Source organism: Malaya genurostris, chromosome 2, assembly GCF_030247185.1.
Source record: "Malaya genurostris strain Urasoe2022 chromosome 2, Malgen_1.1, whole genome shotgun sequence".
NCBI classification, from domain to species: Eukaryota; Metazoa; Arthropoda; class Insecta; order Diptera; family Culicidae; genus Malaya; species Malaya genurostris.
The window spans coordinates 100,927,458-100,949,096 of record NC_080571.1 but is presented as its reverse complement, the minus strand read 5'-3'; the positions used below and the strand labels follow the sequence as shown (position 1 = coordinate 100,949,096).

The window sequence follows — 21,639 nt, the reverse complement described above, 5'->3', positions numbered from 1 at the left end:
CACCAGTGCTACACTTTTTCTGCACCTATACCACTGGTGTAGCACTCATCAAAAGTTTGGTGTAGCTCTGTGCAATGGAATCGTTTATTGTAGTCAATGGTTACTGTTTATGTTTTCGTCATTTTTGTTCGTTTATTCATGCCTCAGTGTAGCACTGCACCGGTGTAGTGCAAATTAAAAACGAAAACGACATAAAACACCTAATATTAATAACGAATCGTATGAACAACAAAGATGAAAGGCCAAAGGGTCAAAACACTTGTACTGTAAAATGTTGATGTAATACACAAAAATAAGATTAATAAACAGATATTTATGCAAAAAAAATATATGAAATTCGATTATTTCTTCTTTTGCGTTGGATGCAAGCAGACGTCGTGGGACCAGCAGCTTCGGAGAGTGCACCTTATGCGTGGTTAAAAACCTCAAATGCTCAGGTCGCAACTCTCATTTGGACTTCAGTCGTCATGTGGAGCAGTCGGCAATGAAAGCAGAAGTTTGCGTGGTATAAAGCCTCAAACGCTTGGGTCGTGCATTCATTTGGACTTCAATCGTCGGGAGCGCAGCGGTCGTCAATAATGAGAGCAGTTCTCATTTGCTTTTCGGTAGTCGTAGCGAGAAGTCGTCTTCATGTTTCAGATTTTAGCTCCGGAATATAGGTTTAGAATTCAGAGCCTGCGTGCTGAAACTGGATTCTGGAAAAAGATTCCGGAACTGATTTCAGTTTCGAAATTATAGTTTTAGAATTGCAACTGATCTCTGAGTCTGTTCTTGGTTCTAAATTTAGTTCTTGATCTCAGGTTAGTTCATTATTCTAGAATTCTTCTATACGGTTCTTTTTAGAACCATAATAATAGTCTCAAAGAATTATGCGAAATTTTTCTTTACTGTACTCTATACAACCCATTTTGATGATCGTGGCGAAAAATTGTCTTCAAGTTTCAGAGCTTAGTTCCGGAATAAAGGTTTAGAATTCAGAACCTGTGTGCTGAAATGGATTCTGGAAAAAGATTCCGGAACTGATTTCAGTTCCGAAATTGTAGTTCTAGAACTAAATTCCAACTGAATTCTGAGTCTGTTCTAAGTTCTTAGTTCTTGAACTCAGATCCAGTTCCTAATTCCAGAATTCTTTAAATAGGTTCTTTTGTCGTGAATACGACTTACTTTACTATGGGGCGCCTTTTCAAAATTAGCCATATGGAAGAATGGGCAGAACTTAATCGTGAGTATCTCGACTTGTATTAATGGCAGCAACATAATTCTTTCACTATTTTATCAAGAATATGACCAGGAATTTAGGATAATATTTTGAACAGTGTGAGATAACCACAAACAACTCAAAAATTAAGTTTTCTGGAAATTTTGAAACAATGGAAAACTTTACTTTTGTTTGGGTTTTTCGCACAAGGACGACGATTTTGAGGTAGTCAGGCACATATCTTCAACTGCTGATGGTTTTTGCATTGAAGAGAAAGAAAACAAGAAACGAAAAGTGGACAACATTATATAAAATCAGCCGTTCTAATGGCACTTAATGTTATCTTAAGAACTATTAAAATTACTTCTTTGCAAATCGAAGGTAGAAATCATCAGTTTAGAGAAAATCCAAAATAATTTGATTTGCGTCGTGCACTTTTCGCTGTTCGAAAATCGTTCGAGATAAATGTTCCGAACTGTGCTAAATATCGTAGAGAATTCCACAACTTGGTCCTTCTAAAAGGCAGAAATGAATCCTGTACAGCATCTTGATAGTTTCTTTCAATGAAATATGCAAATCCGAAATTAGATAATCGACGTCAAAAATCGTTGAAAATTTTAGTAGTGAAAAGGGGGAAAGTTTCGCAATTCACGCAATCGATCAACCATCAATTCGAATTCGAAAGTGTAAATAAATCGTGTCAGTTTTTTCGTATTCACGACATCCAGTTATGTCTCTGACATTACACACCCGTACTTTTTTGTTAGTAATTTATGAACCTCCGACATCCGCTTCCAAGCCATATGCGATAGTTCAATGAATATTGAACACTAGATTAATTCAAACCTATTTCGGGATTCAAAACTGATAGAATCACAAGTATGCAAATGCGAATGGGATATTATTGATAGAACTGTGCCAATTGAATTTTCAGAAATTCATTTATTTTGCTCATTCAAATGAATTCAACTAGAAGCAACATTGGGCCTACGAAATGCAACGCTCCAATGACAAATGTTCTTCGATAGAAATCTAATCCGAATTTTAGTTGCACGTTGCTACTTTTCCACAAAACACTATACTGTGTGCAAACTAGTTCCATACAAACTATTCTCCAACACCACGTTGCAGTTCAACTTTAGTGATATGAGAAAACTTTCCCGGCGCTCGTCGGACCGAGCTATGCAACATTCACCGTAAGGATGGAACGACGCGTACAGTTAGTTAGTGTGTGCATAGGTTGAGGCTGGATCATCCTGCTGGTAAACATTTAGATAATTAAATGATACAGTATCTTCATCTACATATAGTCGTCTGAAGCAGAAACTGCTTCCTTGCTCTATCGTACGTTCATATCATTGTGCCTCCTCCTATCCTAATCGGAGCGCAAGCAGGTGTGAAAATAGCAGTTTTGTGTGAGCACGTCATAGCAATTCTGGTGCCTGGATGCTCGTTTTCACATCCAGGGTACTTTGCGAGATAATGGGGGATTACACGTTTTCCTTCAACGATAAGGTAGCATTAAACTTAGTATATATAGTGAGTATGGCAGTTAGTTGGTGGTTTAGTTCGATGTGCAAGAAATGCGGTGCTATTTTGAAGCTGATAGTAGCTACGGATCTAGGAGGCAAACGAAAATCGATAATTCGAAGCAGCAAGCCATTGCTATGGAATCGACTGAGAATGCTATAGATATGACCCGCAACAAAACATTGTGTCATCGTAGCCTTTTCTCAAAAATTTGGTAACAAATTTTCATTCAGAGTATAACCCATCAGAAACTATCACTATTCTTCTATACCCATATCTATCATATAAACACAGTAATTAAAAATCGAACACTGAATTTAATAATTGGTTCAAACTATGGAAAAATACCACAATTTCATTGCATGAACCATGTTTCCTCAACTGCAAAATCATTCAAATCTCTATCAAATAAACATAACGGATACAAAAATCAAATTATTCAACCACTCACTCATTTTATGCGGCGACACAAATATTTCCGTTTTTATTAATGTTATGCCGTAAGAGTGTAAATGAACGGATGGACGCAGTATGTATGATAAAATTGAAGGTCGAGTTCCACATAAAAATTTACCGTCAACGCTAGGCTAACTTTAACAATGTTTGAATATCCGTAACTTGGTCCCAAGGTTGATTTTCAAATCATACCATTGGTTAGGATTCTCTACTGGGTCCTCCATGTAACTTTTTTTTAAACATGCAATAAAACACAAACGGTTCATCCGATTTCAAAATTTTTTTTTTCATATTAAAGTACAATCCTTCCGGTTAATTGTGGAATATAATTTCATTCAAATGGCTGCCTCGGCTGGCCTTGCAGTACGCCATACGGTCGGTCCAGTTTTTTAGGTACATTTTCTATTGTATGCAGCTTTATTTCAGCTATGGCTGAACGAATGTTGTCCTTCAAGGCTTGAATTGTCTCTGGCTTGTCCACATAACACTTATCTTTGACAGCCCTCCAAAGATAAAAGTCTAACGGCGTCAAATCACAGCTCCGAGGCGGCCAAACGACATCCGAATTTCGAATGATAATTCGATCTTCGAAGACTGTGCGCAGAAGATCGATCGTAGCGTTGGCTGTGTGGCACGGATCGCCGTCTTGTTGGAACCAAAAGGTGTCCAAGTCTTCCTCTTCAAGTAACGGGAAGAACCAATCGCTAATCATGGCGCGGTAGCGCTCGCCATTGACCGTGGCAGCGGCTCTTACCTCATTTTCGAAGAAAAATGGCCCAATGATGCCACCAGACCAAAATCCGCACCAAACCGTCACTCTCTGAGGATGCATCGGCTTCTCCATGATAACGTGCGGGTTTTTCGTCCCCCAGATGCGATAATTTTGCTTATTAACATACTCACCGAGATGAAATGTGCCTCATCCGTGTAGATGATTTTTTGGCAAAAATCGGCGTCTTCTTCAAGCTGAATTTCAAAGTAAAACTGCACTATTTTCACGCGTTTCTCAAGCGTATACACAACCATTTTCGTTCAACGGAAGGATAAAACTAAGTTTCTGTCAAATCAGAAATGACATTAAGGTTACCAATGTCGAAATAACCGCTAGTTCGAAAATAAAATGTTAGATGGCGGGCCCTGTGTATAACTCAAGTTAGCTCTTAGAAATTATATGGGGGTTCGATAATGCCTTTCTCTTGTTATTGACACTGTCACATTAAAACATGTTTTTCCTTTTTCACGTGAATACGTCTTATTTTACTATGGGGCGCCTTTTCAAGCTTCGCCCTGTGAAAGAATGGGTAGAACATAATCGTGAATATCGCGAGTTGTACTAAACCTAGCAACATAATTCTGTTTTACATGCCATCGGAAATATGATCAGCAATTTGTAATCAAATTTTCAATAGTGTGCAATAACCATAAATAACTCAAAATTAAGTTTTTTTTTCTAATTTTTGGAAACACTGAGTCAGTTAGTCCCGATGTTCTACTGGATGAGTATAAAAGGTAAACTTTGATGGAAAAGCGTTTTACCTTCTAGGGCGTTAGACGGATCTGGACCATGTGGTGAGGATCTTCCACCAACATCAGTAACCTTCTGAGTGGTTTAGGGGAAGATGTGGTAAAACGCAGCCCGAGGCAAAACTAACATCTTGCTTTTTCAGCAGTTACATTTTTTTGCACAGAAATTTGGATGAAACTTAAAGTCTGTCATGACAGAAGATTACTATAAAATATTGGTAGCGATGGTTCAATTATATTTGAAAAAATAATCAAAAACCATTAGGTGGCGTAAACAGTTCAACATAACCTGCTGACGCACTGATGAGCTGAATGTGAAACGTAAAAATAATTAACCAATAAAAAATTATGGGTCTGCTAGGTGTAATTTTTGGTGTTCGTTCCATAGTAATTTTTTAGAGTGAGAAAGACGATTTTAATTATGTAACAAACAAACTTCTTTACCTATCCTTCGTTTTTATGAAATTAGTTCTAATACAGATGATGTATTTGCAATTATATGCAATAAATCGTCAAAATCATTGTCCCATGTTTTTGAGGGCAAAACGCTTAAGAATACGCCTACAAAAGATATGTATAAGTTATCAATTTAAAGGACATATTCAACATTTCATAGTGAACAATCTTCCATCTGGAAAATATTTCTTCCAAAAAACGGTTAAAACTTTCTTTTGATAAGAAAAAGAAGCTCTATGAGGGTGCGTTTTGATCCGTTGTTTTGATGGATTTTCACTCGCTGTATAAGATCATCCTGCCTTTATGCTCAGAAATCCGTGACTTCGAGTAATTTAAAATGAATATTTTTTTCATGTTTTCTACGATTAGGCGTCATGCCCGCATATATTTCAATAGAAAATTTTCAAGGGTTTTGAAAAAAAAAGATATTTCATGTATTTTTCAATCGAGTACATCGAGTATTTGCTCGTAATTATAAGAAATAATAGTGATGGAAGCTAGTCATACATGAAACTTTCAAGTTTTTTCTTTAGTTAAGATATAGTAATATTTCCTTAGGGGTGCGTTTTACCCCATCTACTCCAAATACATCGAATGCTTAGGTCGTGCTCTTATTCGCATTGCGGACTTCGTGTGGAATAGTTGCATGCAACCAGCAGCACCAGGGAACTGAATTTAATTTTAGAACAAATTACAGAAGGCGATTTTTTCAGAATAATCGTTCAACAAAATAAATTCAAATGTTTTGCATGATAAAAAGCATCATTCGAACAGAATTTTGTCATTTTTTTCGTGAAAAAATATTGAAAAATAAGTCGGCGAATAGGTATTCTTGAGGACGCTTCTTGAATATCATGTTTTGCGGTGTCCACTGTATCTCAGCGCAGACTAATCAGAAGTGAACAAATCAAAGCAGTATAGTAAGAGTGGAAGTTTTTCTAGACCCCAACGTTTCTGTTTGATTTTAAAAATTTTTTTAAAAGTTTTTGGTGGTTGATCAAAGTGAAAACTGCGATTTTCACGAAAAAATCCGCCATTTTGTAGCTGTAAGACCTCCCCAAAGTAACAAACAACGAAAAGGAAAACGTTGGAGTCTGGTTTTCTGTACGTAGAAAGTGTGTATAAAATTTGAACCAAATTGGTGCAGTAGCTTTTGAATGATGATGGACACGGACTTTCAAAACCTACTATTGAGAAAAACGCGTTTAAAGTTTTTTGTCTATAAAATCAATGAAAACAATTTATTACTCAAGAGAGCCCATAGGATCTAATATTTTCATAAAATCATATTTTTATTTTATAATTTGTTATAATGAAACATTTCAAGAATTTCAAGTTTTTAAGTCAAGTAGTATTGGACCTGTGTACCGAGCTCTTACTTCTTCGCAGGATGAGATAAGCAAAGGTACAGGCCCATAACTTGCTGAGTTTTGTTCCGATAGGCTTGAAAATTTCACAGAATACTCTTGAAATGTTTTACTATAAGAAAATACAAAGAAAAAAATAAATGATTTTTCAAAAGTGTTAGACCTTACCCATCCCTTAATCTCAGAATTTAGTTACACATTTCAGTTTCAGAATTTAGTTCCAGATTACCAGATTCAGAATTGAAAACTATTACTCTGGAACTAAATCCTAATTCCAAACTCTGGAACTGATTTTTCGACTAGACTTTGGCACTGATTTCAGTCTCCTAATATATGTTCGGGACTCGAATCGAGAATTCCGATTTAGGATTTTAACCTAAGAAATTATGAACAAAATTCAGGATATGAATTTTAGATCTGGATTTTGGAACTAAATGCTTTCAAATTCAGTTCCAGAATTCAGAACCTGCATGTTACTAAATTCGAAACATGGATTCTGGAGTTAGATTCTGGGACTAAAATCTTTACTACGGTTTGCAGTTCATGTTGAAAATTCAGTTCTAGAACTGAATTCGGAGCCTGGACTCTGAAAATGAGTTCAGCTCTATAAATCTAAACTAAGTTTATGGTCTGATTTATTGATGTAGATTCCAAATAATTTTGTTTTGTGTTATTTAATTGTATATCAACAATGCATTGAGACGGTAGAACCACTTAAAATTACAGATTTATTATTTTTAGTTGGTTTGAAGTCACCATAACTAAGTTCACTTTTTGCAATGACTGATTGAAAACATAATGAATGAAAAAGTTAACAGAAAATATGATTTTTACCTGGCCGAATTCAATATACCAATCGATTCAGCTCGACGAACTGAGCAAATGTCCGTGTGTGGGTCTGTATGTGTGTTGTCAACAAAGAGTTTGAGATTTCAGAGATGGCTGAACCGATTTTGATCAAACTAGTCGCAAATGAAAAGTCTTCCCGTCACCCTGGACGCTATTGAATGGTTTTGAGATCGAATATTTACTTTTTGAGTTATACGAAGTTTTATGTCAAAATTTTCAGTTTTTTGACAATATCTGTTACAACTGACCTTGAAAACTGAATATGTTTTTAGACTTAGATTCCGCACGGTAATAGTTATCCAACAAGCCATATATTGTTAAAAACCGTCCATTTTTAACAGAAATATCGATATTTTTGTGTAAATGACTTTTCCCCTTATTCCAGTAGTAGGAGTTTTGAGCGGTGTATGACAAATAAATGCTTGAGAGCTACGTGAAACACGATTTTTGATACAGTAGCATACAATTTTTCCTAAGTACCTAAAAGTCTGTGCTCAGCATCCTTTTTCATACAATGTTGCGTCGGGCCAATTTTAGCACGGTTCGTTTTTGGCAACATAATCGTTCGAATATGACTTATGTAAACCAGATGATGGCAGCATTTTCGAGTTGAAAGCAATTCCAGAATTATATTGATTTATAATACTTACAGCAATAAATACTGGAAGAACATTACATCCATATACCATTCGAATCAGTTCGTCGAGATCAGCAAATGCGTGGGTGACAAATAATTTCACTCAATTTTTTCGGAGATGACACAACCGTTTTTTACGAACTCAGGTTCATATGAAAAGTAGTGCGCTCCCCAACAAGGTTCCTGAATTATGTTTGGAACCTACTTCGGGTTCCAGAACTACAGGATGATATGTGAAACGAAATATAAAATTGTGTAACTCATTTTTCTCGTGGCTGAACCGATTTAAGATTCAAATAAAATCTAAGAACCACCATCTAAGACTCAAATGAAAAAAATTGAGATCCTTTAAAACATCTTGCTTTTTAGTCAGATTCAACTTTTGGTTTAGGGGATGCAGGGAAATTAGTATAAAATGTCTATTTCGCATAAATTAATCTGGTTTATCGGGTTTGCAAATTTGGACAATCGATAACCAAATAAACTTTTTCGGTTTTAGTGGTATTCAGTTTTCGATTCGGGAAGTACCCAAAAATTTCATTCGCACTACGATTTCTTTCAATTTAACACCATTTAACAAATTTTACACCGATTTTTAAACTCCGGTTGCAGTATCAAATCGATTTCTAAAAAAAGTCAAATCGAATTTCAAAAACAAAAATTCAAATTAAAATAAATTTTTGGTCCCATACTAAATTAATGAATTTTATTCAATTTTGACTTCCAATTCTGGAATTACAGGATGATGAATATTGCAATTTATTCATCATATTAATTTATGGCCATACGAATCGGTTTGGGTTATGCTGGTTCCTGAATATCGGCTCGGGAAGTACCGTAAATAATGACGAAAAACTCTAAAGTGGAATTTATTTCGACATCTCATGGAATGTTCATTCGATTGTCACACGTTTAGATTCAAATTCGATCTGATTTGCCATTTTCGACACTACAGGGCTCAAATTGCCACGTAAAACGACGGTCATTAAAATAATATCATGAGAACTAAAACACCGAAGAATATTTATGCGAAAAACACATGCGGATTGATAAAAAAGGTATCATCTCAATGCTAGGTGGATTAAGCACGTTTTTGGAATAAGATGCACTCAGAGACAGGACTCTAGCCTGCGTTCTTATGCATTCCGTGCATACGCGCTACCATTTCGCACCCTAAACCTTGTAATAGACACAGCTCTAAAACACGGTTAGGCATGATAGAACGTACATCGAATATGATCTAAATCTTGGCCATCACCCTTTATACCGCTCAAAATCCACATTTTTTAAAAAATTGTTTTTTTAAAATATATGTCATGTTTCTATGCGAATTGAGAAATCAAGTACGCCCCATTTTTTATGACCGTTGGGACCTCCAATTTGTGATAAAGCTACAAATAAAATCGCGTAAAAAGAAAGCTCTCAACCAAAATTGGTCAAACAAGAGCGATTGCGTCAACCTGCAAATGATCATTTGTATTAGAACAAAGTACAACGAAAGTGAACAACCATTCTGCAAAATCAGCCCTTCTAATGACTCCAAATGTTATCTAAAGAACTATTAGAATTACTTATGTGTTAAAATATGCAAATCAGAAGTGAGTGTAATTTATTTAGTTTAGATCTTTAGTCTAATAGATTTTAATTAGAAAATTTTCGCATTTTTTTCTCGGTTAGTTTTTTGCATTGAAAAATTAATTCGTTGTTGCTGGCAATATTATATAATCGTAAAAATACGCCGATGATTGTTGTCGGGGATTTCAATATAGATAATATAGCCTCAAAACACGATAATATTAAATTCATTTCTTGAGCAAGTATATGAAGTTGGATATAAAATTTCTCCTTCACAAGCTACTACGTTTGAAGGCACATGTATTGATCTTGTATTTGTCAGGAATACCAATGTATAAAAGCGTAGATATATTTCATACTTTTCATATCATAGGCCTATTGTATCATTGATCAATCCAGCGAATTAATGTTTTCCTCATTGGAAGATTATAATCGGTTGTGAACGCTATACCTCCGCCAACCATATCAGTATCGCGTCAACGGACAACAGGTCAGCTTGGAAATAGATGGCGGAAGTCAGCGGCATCCATCGGAATCCGAATTCAACTCGCCGTTCCCCAACACGAACGCCTTCATAACCACCAGTATTTTATTATAAAGAACTATAGAAATTACTTCGTAATATTAATTGTGTGTCAGAATGTTTGATGTAATTTATCCGTATTTTAATGTAGGTGCATCGTTTCAAATTCTAGTAGTGAAGACGGGGAATGCTTGTACAATTCACACAATCGATCAACTAGCTGATATTCGGAAGCGTGCCAATTTTATTCGCAGTCACGACATCCAGTTATGGCACTGACCTTACCCATCAGACTTTTTATAGAGAAAAACATAAAATAAGTGTTCAAATATAGTCACTGGCCAGCAATTTTCTTTGCGATACTACCGACTATTGCGCTTTCGAACGTGCAAACCCTCCACAGTTAGTTTCGTTTAATTGTAGTACTGAAATACTGAATACACCTTCAATCTAAGTTCCTACGACCTATCAGATACGACACTCTCAGAAACAGGAAATTAATGTACTCTGAGCAATATAGTTTCACGTCAAATTCAATTCTTGACACATCACTCAAAAAGTCGTATGACTGACACTCAGATGGTGCTTACATTGTTAAATCCATATGACGTTTATAAAGCGTTTATAAAGTACCAACTGTCTATTGTTGCGAAATTTCAAGACATTTCCATTAGTCAGAAAAAAGTGACAGCTATTTAAGTTGAACTGCTTTCGTTTTTCTCAAAACTTTTTCGTGCGTTAACTTGTCATTGCTGTTTGATGAAAAAAAAAAACGTACATAATCATCCTATCAGTGAGATGATACCTTTTTTTTCAATTCGCAAATGTTTTTTGCACGAATATTCTCCGATGCTTATAGTTTCCATGAAATTATTTTAATGACCGTCGTTTTAAGGATCAAGAGTAAACCAAGTTAACTTGTGTTGGTAATTTGTGTATTACGTACATTTTATTTTGTACGTATGTCATAGATCTATGTATTCATATTTGCAGTGCAAGCAGTTTCTCAAAAAGGCTTGCACGATTGAGTTTCAAACAATCTTTTTCAGCAATAATTTATTGTCAAACGAACGTTAAGCCAGACTTTTTGAATGAAATATCAGTTTTGATCAAATTTTCACCAACGTTTGATAAAAATTGCTTACATTTTATGACTGTAGAATTCAATTCCCTAATGAAACAGTTAGCAACACTGCTTCAATGCATTTGTATTAGATTACGCTACACAAAATAAACAAAACTAAATATTTTCTGTTACAAAAGCAGTTCCGGAAAAATAAATAGTTTTACAACAACATTCCATATCCATTGCCTTTCGCGTGCTAAGGAACCTTTATTCCTTTTTTTTCGGGTTTACTTATAGAAGGTACGTAAATCTTTATATCGCAATAATTTCTGCAAGAGGAAATCCATATAGGAATGTGATTGTTGCTAATCAAATGTGTTAGTGAAAGTAAGCTAAAACTGAAATAATTTTTCTTGAGCAGTTCTAAGGAAAACGGAAGAGTTTTAGACTAAGATTTTTTTTTCTTGAAATGCAATTTTAATCAGAATGAACCGATTGGTTTATTTTTCAACCATATGGAAGATTTATTGATTAAAATCAGCAAGAGAAGCGCCGGAATTTGATTTTACGCACACATTGTTGACATTACTCAAACTCTTGCAAAGAGTCTTGCTCCTTAAATGACAGTTTGAAATTTCAATATCTCATTACCCGGTAATTTTGGAACTGGAAGTCGGATCGAAAAGAGAAATTGTGTGAAATCATAAAATTATTCCACTGATCTAAGCGTATGACAATCGATTAAGCATTCCATGAGATGTCGAAATGAGTTACATTTTAGAGCTTATGGCAGTGGCGTCTCGTCCTTATGTGCACCTCGTGCACTGCACAACCGGTGTAGGAATGAACTGCGTCTCCAACCTCATCCAAATGCAATTATTTTTGCCTTTCTCTATAGAAAAGTATTAGAATTGCTGGAAAAACCGACTTTCGAACGGAGCCTCGGAGACCCATAGTGTTATACACCATTCGACTCAGTTCGACAAGATCGGAAAATGTCTGTGTGTGTGTGTGTGTGTGTGTGTGTGTGTGTGTGTGTGTGTGTGTGTGTGTGTGTGTGTGTGTGTGTGTGTGTGTGTGTGTGTGTGTGTGTGTGTGTGTGTGTGTGTGTGTGTGTGTGTGTGTGTGTGTGTGTGTGTGTGTGTGTGTGTGCGTGTGTGTGTGTGTGTGTGTGTGTGTTGTGTGTGTATGTGTGTGCACTTTTCGAAGATATTTGAACGCGCTCAATTTTCTCAGAGATGGCTGAACCGATTTTAACAAACTTGGACTCGTTTGAAAGCTACTGTTGGGCCATTGATCAAGTTGGAAAATCAAATGGTTGTGACTTTTGGTTCCAGATATATGACGGTATATGTGACGTAACCGACCGCGTTAATTTTTACCGCTCATATATATATATAAGGGTGCCGAAATTTTGAGATCACCTCTATTTTCGTTAAGCTCTAGTGCTCAAAAGTTTAAGCACCTCGATGCAAAATGCAGCCTTCATGCAAAATTTGAGCTAAATCGGACATGCGTAAGGGGTGCTGCCCGGTGGTAAAGGTTTGACAATTTTCGATCTTGAAAAAGCACCATAGGGGGGGGGGGGGTACATGAAGTTTCCAAAATCGAAAATTTTATTTGATACCGAAACTCTTAAAACTGCATGAAACATCGAAATTTAGTGTCATCTCAAAAAAATTTTTTTTCGAAAAAATCAACTTTCTGGGACTGGGACTGATATTTTTTCTAAGTCGATTTTTTCAATAAAATTTTTTTTTTGAGATGACACTAAATCTCGACGTTTCATGCAATTCTAAGCCTTTTGGCATCAAATTTTTTTTTTCGTTTTCGAAAATTTCATGTACTCCCCCCTATGGTGCTTTTTCAAGATATATGAAAAATTCCACTAAGTGGACTAAGAAGAGTTTTTCAGATTAGCATCACTTTTCTCACACAAATAGGCAACGCAAATGTCAAGCACTAGTTTGGAAAAATGATACTGACTGTGTGACATAAACACTGAAGCATGCTTTTGTGAACTACTCGAATCAATCTGAATCAATTGGTGTCAAAATTAGTATCCGAAATTATTTATTAAAAGTATAAAATATATTTTCATGAGACTGTTATGAAAGAAGAGAAAGGCATTATAACATCACTAGGTGGATTAAGAAGGGTTTTTTTTAATCTGGTTGGATCGCACCGAAATTGCGTGCATCTTATATATATATATATATATATATATATATATATATATATATATATATATATATATATATATATATATATATATATATATATATATATATATATATATATATATATATATATATATATATATATATATATATATATATATATATATATCAGACATAAAATTTCAAGTATCTGTTGTCGCTGTGTTAGTGTCTTTTCCGTGCACATGAGTTACTGCCAGCTCTGAGATTTGTTTGTTTAGTAAAAAATCCCATCCGAAAGTATATCGTTATCTCATTGTATTGGATCTCCATTCCTCGATCTTTTGTTTTTACTTACAACGAACTGTTACATCTGCTATCATACCACATAAGCAGTGCACAACTAGTCAATTTTGTCACGAGACGCCACTGGCTTATGGTACTTCCGGATCGGGTATTCTGGGACTAGTATAACGGTACGTATGGCTAAAAATTAACATGACGAAAACATTGAATCAGTTTTTAGCCCAACTTTGAAGATTTTATACGATGTTTGGGATCGTCAACTTCTATGACGGTTTGAGTTTTAAAATCTCATCACCCTGTAATTCCAGAATCGGAACAAACATTGATATCTGGTGTAATCACAAAAAATATTTTTTTGAAAAATATCGAAAATTTTCCAAGTGGCATAGAGTCGACTTAAAAAAATCGGTATTACGCCAGATTTCTATGCTTCGTGCATTTCGAAGACAAAACAAGAAAACCGCAAAAAAATCGCGTCACTTTGAAAATCCACGCAAAAAAACTAACAAATTTCACGTAAAAAAACCGCGCGAAAAAACCGCTTGAAAAACATCTAAGAAAAACCTCAGTGTATTATCAAATCAACACATCGTTAATGTTTACTTGACAAGTAACATAAACATTTTTGATTCACAGCGAGGATGGTTACTCCGGGAAATCGATAATCGAATAGCAAGCCACCTATTTTCCCACCGAATCAATCGTATCTTCAGCCCAATCGCGTCATTGTTCCGCTGATAACATTTGATTTCTGACAACAAGCCACTCAAGTTCCCGATCGTGCAATAAACTCCAACTTCGCAATTGCCTCCAACATTCGTGCAGCATTAATTATGAAAGCGATTCCATCGAAGCCTGCCAGGGTAGAGCAAAATTGTGGCTCTCATCCCATTCAATCAATGGCCAGGTAAGCGTTCAATGTCTGTCTATGATGCTGTATAGCACCGGCAACGGAGATTCGATAACGGCTGGAGCGTGCTAGCAGAAAAATGCAAATTGATTTTTCACTTTTTTTTCTCTTCCTTCATCTTCGTTCGTTTTGTGAAAAACAAAACCAGATAAAACTCCCACAAATCTGAAAATAAAACGACTTTCTTTCTCGACTGTGGCATCCATCCATTAAATTATTTTGCATAATGCCTAACTTCTTACGGCTTCCCGCTTCGAAAACCCTCGGAAAGTGAAGCGACGAAGGAAAAGCGAATGAAAAAATTATAAATATTTTGATCAGCTGTGAATCGTCGCGTCTTGGGGTTGTTCGTCAAATTTCATCACTCTTCCCTCTTGACCTCGAGCGGAACATCCCTTGATAATTAATTTTTGTCTATTTTGAAGCGTTATCAACTATAATGAAGTATGAATCTGTGCAAACCACTAGCGATTTCAGGGTCTTATCAATAATTACTTCGGGTTTCCCGTGATCTCATAGTTAGCTGTTTTGTTAGTATTTCAGTAAACAATCTTTCTATCAGCTTCAGCAAAGGTAGCATACATAATAATGAAAGAAAGGCAAACGGTGGATTGAGCCATTAAATTATATGCGTGTCGATGTCGGGGGTTTTCTATGCTTCGAATGCGTCCGATGCTTTGGATAACAAACACTTTTTTTTTGAAACAGAAACATTAATTAACACCATGCCTTTGTAATGTGAAACTAAATTCACCTTCTTCCGCGAGTTACGTGTCGATCGACTCGTTGCAGCCTGAAGTCACAACGGAGCTCTGTTTCGCCGTCAAACTCGGATGTGTCCGCGTTCCTTTCTCCACGGCGGTCAAAGTAAATGCACACCAAACCAGTGAACGTCGAATTGCACTAGTACCGTTTTGTACAGAATCACAAATGTTTCACCAGTCAACCCAGTCGACACTTGTTTTCACGGAATTGACGGAATGTTGACCTGCGGGATACAATCTTTTCGATCCGTTTCCACCCCAGCGCTTCTATTCTATTGTACAGTGAATCTAATTAGTCGCGCCTGGTTGGCAAAACACCGCACTATTCTGCACCACTGATACTTTCAGGACCGAAATTCCTTGGACGGAACGAGCGTAATCGCGGCACAAAATCGAACCGATCCGTGGGACATCCAGCGAACGAATGATCAAGAACTAACCAGCACCAAGATCACTACTGCTCGGCAAGAAGAGTCCGCGACTTTGAGAACAACACGAGAGATCGACGCCGCCGTCCGGTGTTCGGCGAAACAATGATGCGAAGCGAAAGGAGATCCCCCAAGGAAAAAGCGTAAACAAAAAAAAAAAATAGCAAAAACAAGCCGAAGAGCTTAAGAAAGGCGGCCCGCGAAGTTCGCCCCGCGCTTTGCGGATGTTGCTTAGATGAGTTTGGTAAAGAGACTGAGAAGTGGCTCATTACCGCGCGATAGTTTTATGTTTCTTAACAGTTTCGTGGCTCGCTGCATCTCTTTTTCGCGCGGCTGGCGGTTCACCTCTGTGGCTTTTGCGATGCGGTGTACGTTCTGTGCCGAGATTCACCGTGCCTTCTTGCTTCTTCCCTTGCTGCTCTTCACACACCGGCCCACGATTGTTATGCCGAACAGGAAGACTTGGCGAGTTGTCAGTCCGATGTTGTGTCGATGACATTCAAATTTATGCAAGCACCCCGTTTCAGTGAAATGTTTGACCTACATGTGGAACATTGAAAAACACTCGATACGAATCTTCTAATTTTGATGACACAGTGGGTCAGAGCAGTTGGATTTGAGCGGAATGGCGAAGCATCAAAGTGAATTGATGCAATGCAGGAAAACTGACGCGATATGACGATGACATTACAAATCTAATGTCCAATTTTAGGATGAATAACCCCAAGCGAAAGTAATAGCTTTTCGCATTTTCGATGATTGATGGTTTTTTGGCAAATCGATTAGTTGGCCAGATGTTTGTCGCACGATGCTGTGCTACAACAAACTACGAGTATCCAAACAAAACGGATCATTAGACCGGGGTGCATAATAAATTTTTGGTATTTAACAAAATTTTACATTACCGGAAATAAACCAGCTTATCTCAAGTTTTCAATATTTAAAAATTGTAACCTAGTCGAATTGAAGTCGATGTCATGTGTAAGAGATTCGAGTCATGCCAAGCCCGTACTCAGGATTTCGTTTCGATTATTTATGTACCTTATTAGGAGTATTCAAATAAAATTTGTGACTAGCTAACAAAAAGTAACGCATGTAAAGTCTTATAAAATGTAACGCATGTAATAGTTGAAGCTTAAAAACGAGTAATGCTTCGTAACACCTATATCTTATCATATAAAAAAGTAACGCCTTGTAACATCTATGATTTACGGAAAAGTAACGCTTCGTAACACTCTGTGAAGCGTATAAAGGTAACTTAATAAAAATGTCTCGTATGTAACGCTTCATAACGCCTATGACTCACAAAAAAGTAACGTATTTAATACTTCGTAACACCTATACCTCAAGAAAAAGTAGCGCTTCGTAACGCCTACAACTTACATAAAAGTAATGCATGCAACGCATCGTAACGCCTATAAGTTACAAAAAAGTAACGCATGTAACGCCTTTAGCTTACAAAAAAGTAACGTTTTGTAATGCTCCGCAGCGCCTGTAACTTACGAAAAAGTAACGCATGTAATGTCTATAACTTACAAAACAGTCACGTTTGTAATGCTATGTAACGCCTATAATATACAAAAAAGTAACGCATGTAACGTTTTGTAATGCCTTTAACTTGCAATAAAGTATCACATGAAACGTTTCATTATTCTAATAATTTACAAAAAAGTAGCGCTCTAATCAGCGTTTTGTAGATAGTTAACTTCGTACGACGGTGAATTTTGCTCGATCGAAGCGTCCTACGCAATCCAAAGTAAGCACGATTTCCTGACAATATGCGTGCCTGAATTTCTCTGCTGGTGTCATTATCGGCAGTCACCAGTGAGCCCAAGTACACGAACTTGTCGACCATTTCGATTTCATCACCGCCAATGAGAACTCGTAATGGGTGGCTGATATTATCTTCTCTCGAGCCCCTGCCTTTTATGTACTTTGTCTTTGACACATTGATGTCTAGTCCGATCCATAGTAACGCATGTAATGTCTATAACTTACAAAACAGTCACGTTTGTAATGCTTTGTAACGCAAAATATTTACAAAAAGGTAAGACATGTAACCTAAAACTTACAAAAAAGTGACGCATGTAACACTTCGTAACACCTACAACTTCCTTAAAAGTAATGCGTCATAACTCGTTTACCGCAAGAATCTAACCCTTATAACGACTTCTAACATTCATAATTTCCACAAAATAACTCATATGATTTGTAACTCTCCATTTAAAAAGGAAATATGAAAAAATGAAACCTTTCACGCCTGGGTTCGATTCCCAACCCCGCACAGAGGGTCTAGCCGGAAGGGGCGAATGACCTTAAAATGAAGAGTCTTGTGATTTCATTGAAATATCTGAACTTCATCCAGATCCGACTGCTAGCTCCGGAATTACAGAGTAAAAAGACTATTAAATATTTTAATGCCGTCACTTGATGTGGCAAAGCAAAAAAACGTAATTTTTTTCCGATGATGTATGGGAAAATGAAGAAAGCTCCATTTTATAGATTCCGATCACTGTTCCCGGAACCGAAAACTGGATACCGGTATAGATAAATTCGTATCTTTCAACCATCAGCAAATATGGTTTACAAACTGAAACAGTTTGAAACCCAATTTAAAATAATTTCCAAAATGTTCTGCACCTTCGATTCAAATGGCGGTTTGAAATAAATGACGGGTTGAAATAAATTCATAATCAGAAAAAGTTCAATTCATTATCATTCTTGAAAAAATCTGTTCACAAGGATTTTTTTCATTGACAGAAAAGATTATTTTATGGATTTATTAGCAAAAAATAAAAATCCGGAAATCCGCAAAGATCTTCGGATAGCAAAAATAAACGTGCTTAATTCACCTAGCAGTGAGATGATACCTTTTTTTATCAATCCGCATGTGTTTTTTGCATGAATATTTTTCGGTGTTTCAGTTTTCATGACATTGTTCTAATGTCTTTGAATTTTAAAAATTCATCATCCTACAATTCCATAGTCGGAAGTCAGAATTGGATAAAATTGGACTTATTTTAATTTGAACTTTTGTATAACTTCGTATAACTCCGTAAACATCCAATCTCAAAGGTGATGAGCGATAAATAAACGTTTTATGAATATTATGTAAACTGTATAAAATGCAAAGAAATGTTATTTGAATCCAACGACTTCGTAATTGAATATCATAGTGCATTCTATTGAAAATTAAATGACATTCACGTAACTTTTACTGGATCATACGGTATGAAAATTGTCTTGTGTTTCACAATCACAAGATGGCGTCAAATGAAAGTGCGCGACCGGCACTGCTGAATGATTTGAAATTTCCTGCAAGTTTTCAATCGTAAGTTGATGATATTGAACTTTATTTATTATTTATTCATAGAATGCGGGATTGGTTTGTTTCGAGCTGATTACTTTTTCGGTAGAAGAATTCCAAAGTCATTTGTGTCAAACGGGTGTCGATTGGAAAAAAACACGTGCTATTTGGAACTATAAGCTCCTGGCCGAAAAGAAACGTAAGTTATCAACTAAATTTACAGACATTTACCTACTAGTTTATTCTCTCAGCAAAAGGTAGCTATACTTAATGCGTTGGGCAGCAACGTACAACTTACCGGAGAAGTACAAGAAATTGAAATAAATACGCCTTACTTCAGTGAATCGGAATCTGCCAAACATAAATCAGGCAGTAATTCACCAAAGCTCAATTTCCTTCCCGATCGAAGCCCGAAACATTTGCCGATTAAAAAGCCATTACACACGGGATACCACAGTACCTGTTCAAAGTTCAGGTTATTTATTTTGAAATCTCGCTCTAAATACTATTCATTTCAAAAAATAATTTACAGGTAATGCTAACCCTGACCCTGAATTGAACGAAGCCGAAAAACAGAACAAAGAAGAAAACCTTTCGTTTGCCTCTTCTTCGACTGGATTTTCTCCGAGATTGTTGACAGCTTTTTAGGATACGACAGAAGAAGGTAACGAAATTTTATATCGATCAACGCTTGGTGAACTAAGTGAAGCAAAACAACTAGCTTTGGCGGATGTCAATGCCAAATACCATCTCGCAACTAAAAATCAACTTCGGCAAGATGATTTGGAGTGTTATGCTTTGGCTATAACAACTGTCTTCAAATTTGAACGCAAGGTAAACAAATGAAATGAAAAATGTAGAGCTCGAAAAGAAAATAATTTATATTCTAGGAGAGTTACTGCATACCTCGATCCGGAGATTGCAGAAACCATGCAGGAAAGCTAATAAATAAAATTGGTAATTTGAAACAGAAAAAAAGAAAATGTGATGCAAAAGAAGAAGAATAATTGAAACACTTTAAACCGATACAAATATTGTGCGATGTGGATACTATATGTGAACAATCGATTTATGGTCATAAATGGCTCACTCTGAATGATACACCGTGGAGTACGTTGATTGATAAATGGCCTATATGTTTTGATTCGCGTAGAAAATCATTGGGAAACAAAAAGTTCGTCAATAAAATATTAAATTACAAAAATCCGTACGGTTTTCAGCTGATAGGTACATAATTTTGTAGCATTGTTTAAAGTTTAGAATTCATGGTAGATTCCAAACTAATTGGAACATTTCTCGTACATTGATATTGATTTTAGACTGCTTACGCTACACAGATAAAAATATTTTGTGATTTTACATTTATTTTCATGCACATATTTGGAGCAGGTAATTGAATGGAAATTTACATTACAAAACGAAGCGGTTTGTAAATATACAGTCTTGTTCAATGAAAAACTAAATGAATTTTAATGTAATTTTACATCAATCATGGTTTTCAATCATCTTTTCTTTCTGTGTAGGAGAATTTTGTAAAGAGCAGACATTGCTGTGTATTCGTCCTGCATTGATTGCGTTCATTGCTAATACAGCGTTGGATCCTTCTGCGGAAGGCTTATTGGCGTTATTGCAAAGCAATACATCGAGTGAAGGTAAAAAACCTTTTCTTTGTTTACTTATGGTTTTGTTACTTAATTCATCGACCTTTTTAGATACTAATTTAGATCTAATTAATATTGATTTGTTCAGCACAACTCCAATAACATTGCATTATGTAATCGTTATATTTTTAGAATTAAGAACACTTTCTGTATCGTTTTTATATAAAAATAGATCTCAAAATCTTATATTTGTATGTTCTTTATTATTTTCCGAAAAATATATATCAAGCAAATTTACCATGCACTTGAAAAAATAATATATTGTTATTCTTACTAGTCAAATCTTATAGGTTCTAAGTAATTTCAATATAAGAATCGTAAAGTATCTGATGAAATTTACGTAAAAAACACTTAGTTTGCATAAGATACATACGAAACTACAATCAGATTCAATAGAAAATCACGTAGTTGCGAAATTATCTTAATTTGTTTGATGCAATTCATCTGAAAATTGCGTTAGTCTCAGGTTGTAATTCTGTCAAATTTATATGAAAATCACGTAACTTACACGTGAGCCATTTGAAATTGAATTTCGTAGCACTTCAATTTCATCTGAAAAGTATGGTGGAAAATATTTACGTATCTTTTCATATCTGCTACATTATGATTTAGTTCAGTGTACGTATCGCAATGTTTTCATGTTGACTTATCACCATTCGAAGTACCCGATATGTACAGAGTAAAAAGATCCAGAACATTTACATCAAACCTAACGAAGCAATGCGCGAATTACTAGAGCACACAGAATAACAATGCATTTGAATGGACAGAGAAAGTGGCATATCTCAAGCAAACGATTGGTCGTCTATCGAACACTTCAAAGCAAATAGGGTCTTCAAACTGGATTGGTTGACTTGTCAATCCGTTCAGCGGACCCAATTCTGTTCCAGTGCTGCAACGAACCACACCATATCCCTCATAAG

At 35.9% G+C, this 21,639-nt stretch overlaps 1 protein-coding gene across 1 annotated transcript in view; it reads right to left on the bottom strand.

Annotated features, from left to right (window-relative positions):
- Positions 1-15,987, bottom strand: part of LOC131428441 (glucose dehydrogenase [FAD, quinone]) — a 131,937-nt gene extending 115,950 nt beyond the window's left edge. Inside the window, exon 1 of the mRNA XM_058592395.1 lies at positions 15,311-15,987. The gene's annotated coding sequence lies outside the window, so the exon portion shown is untranslated. The remainder of the gene's footprint in view (positions 1-15,310) is intronic.
- Positions 15,988-21,639: the final 5,652 nt, after the last annotated feature.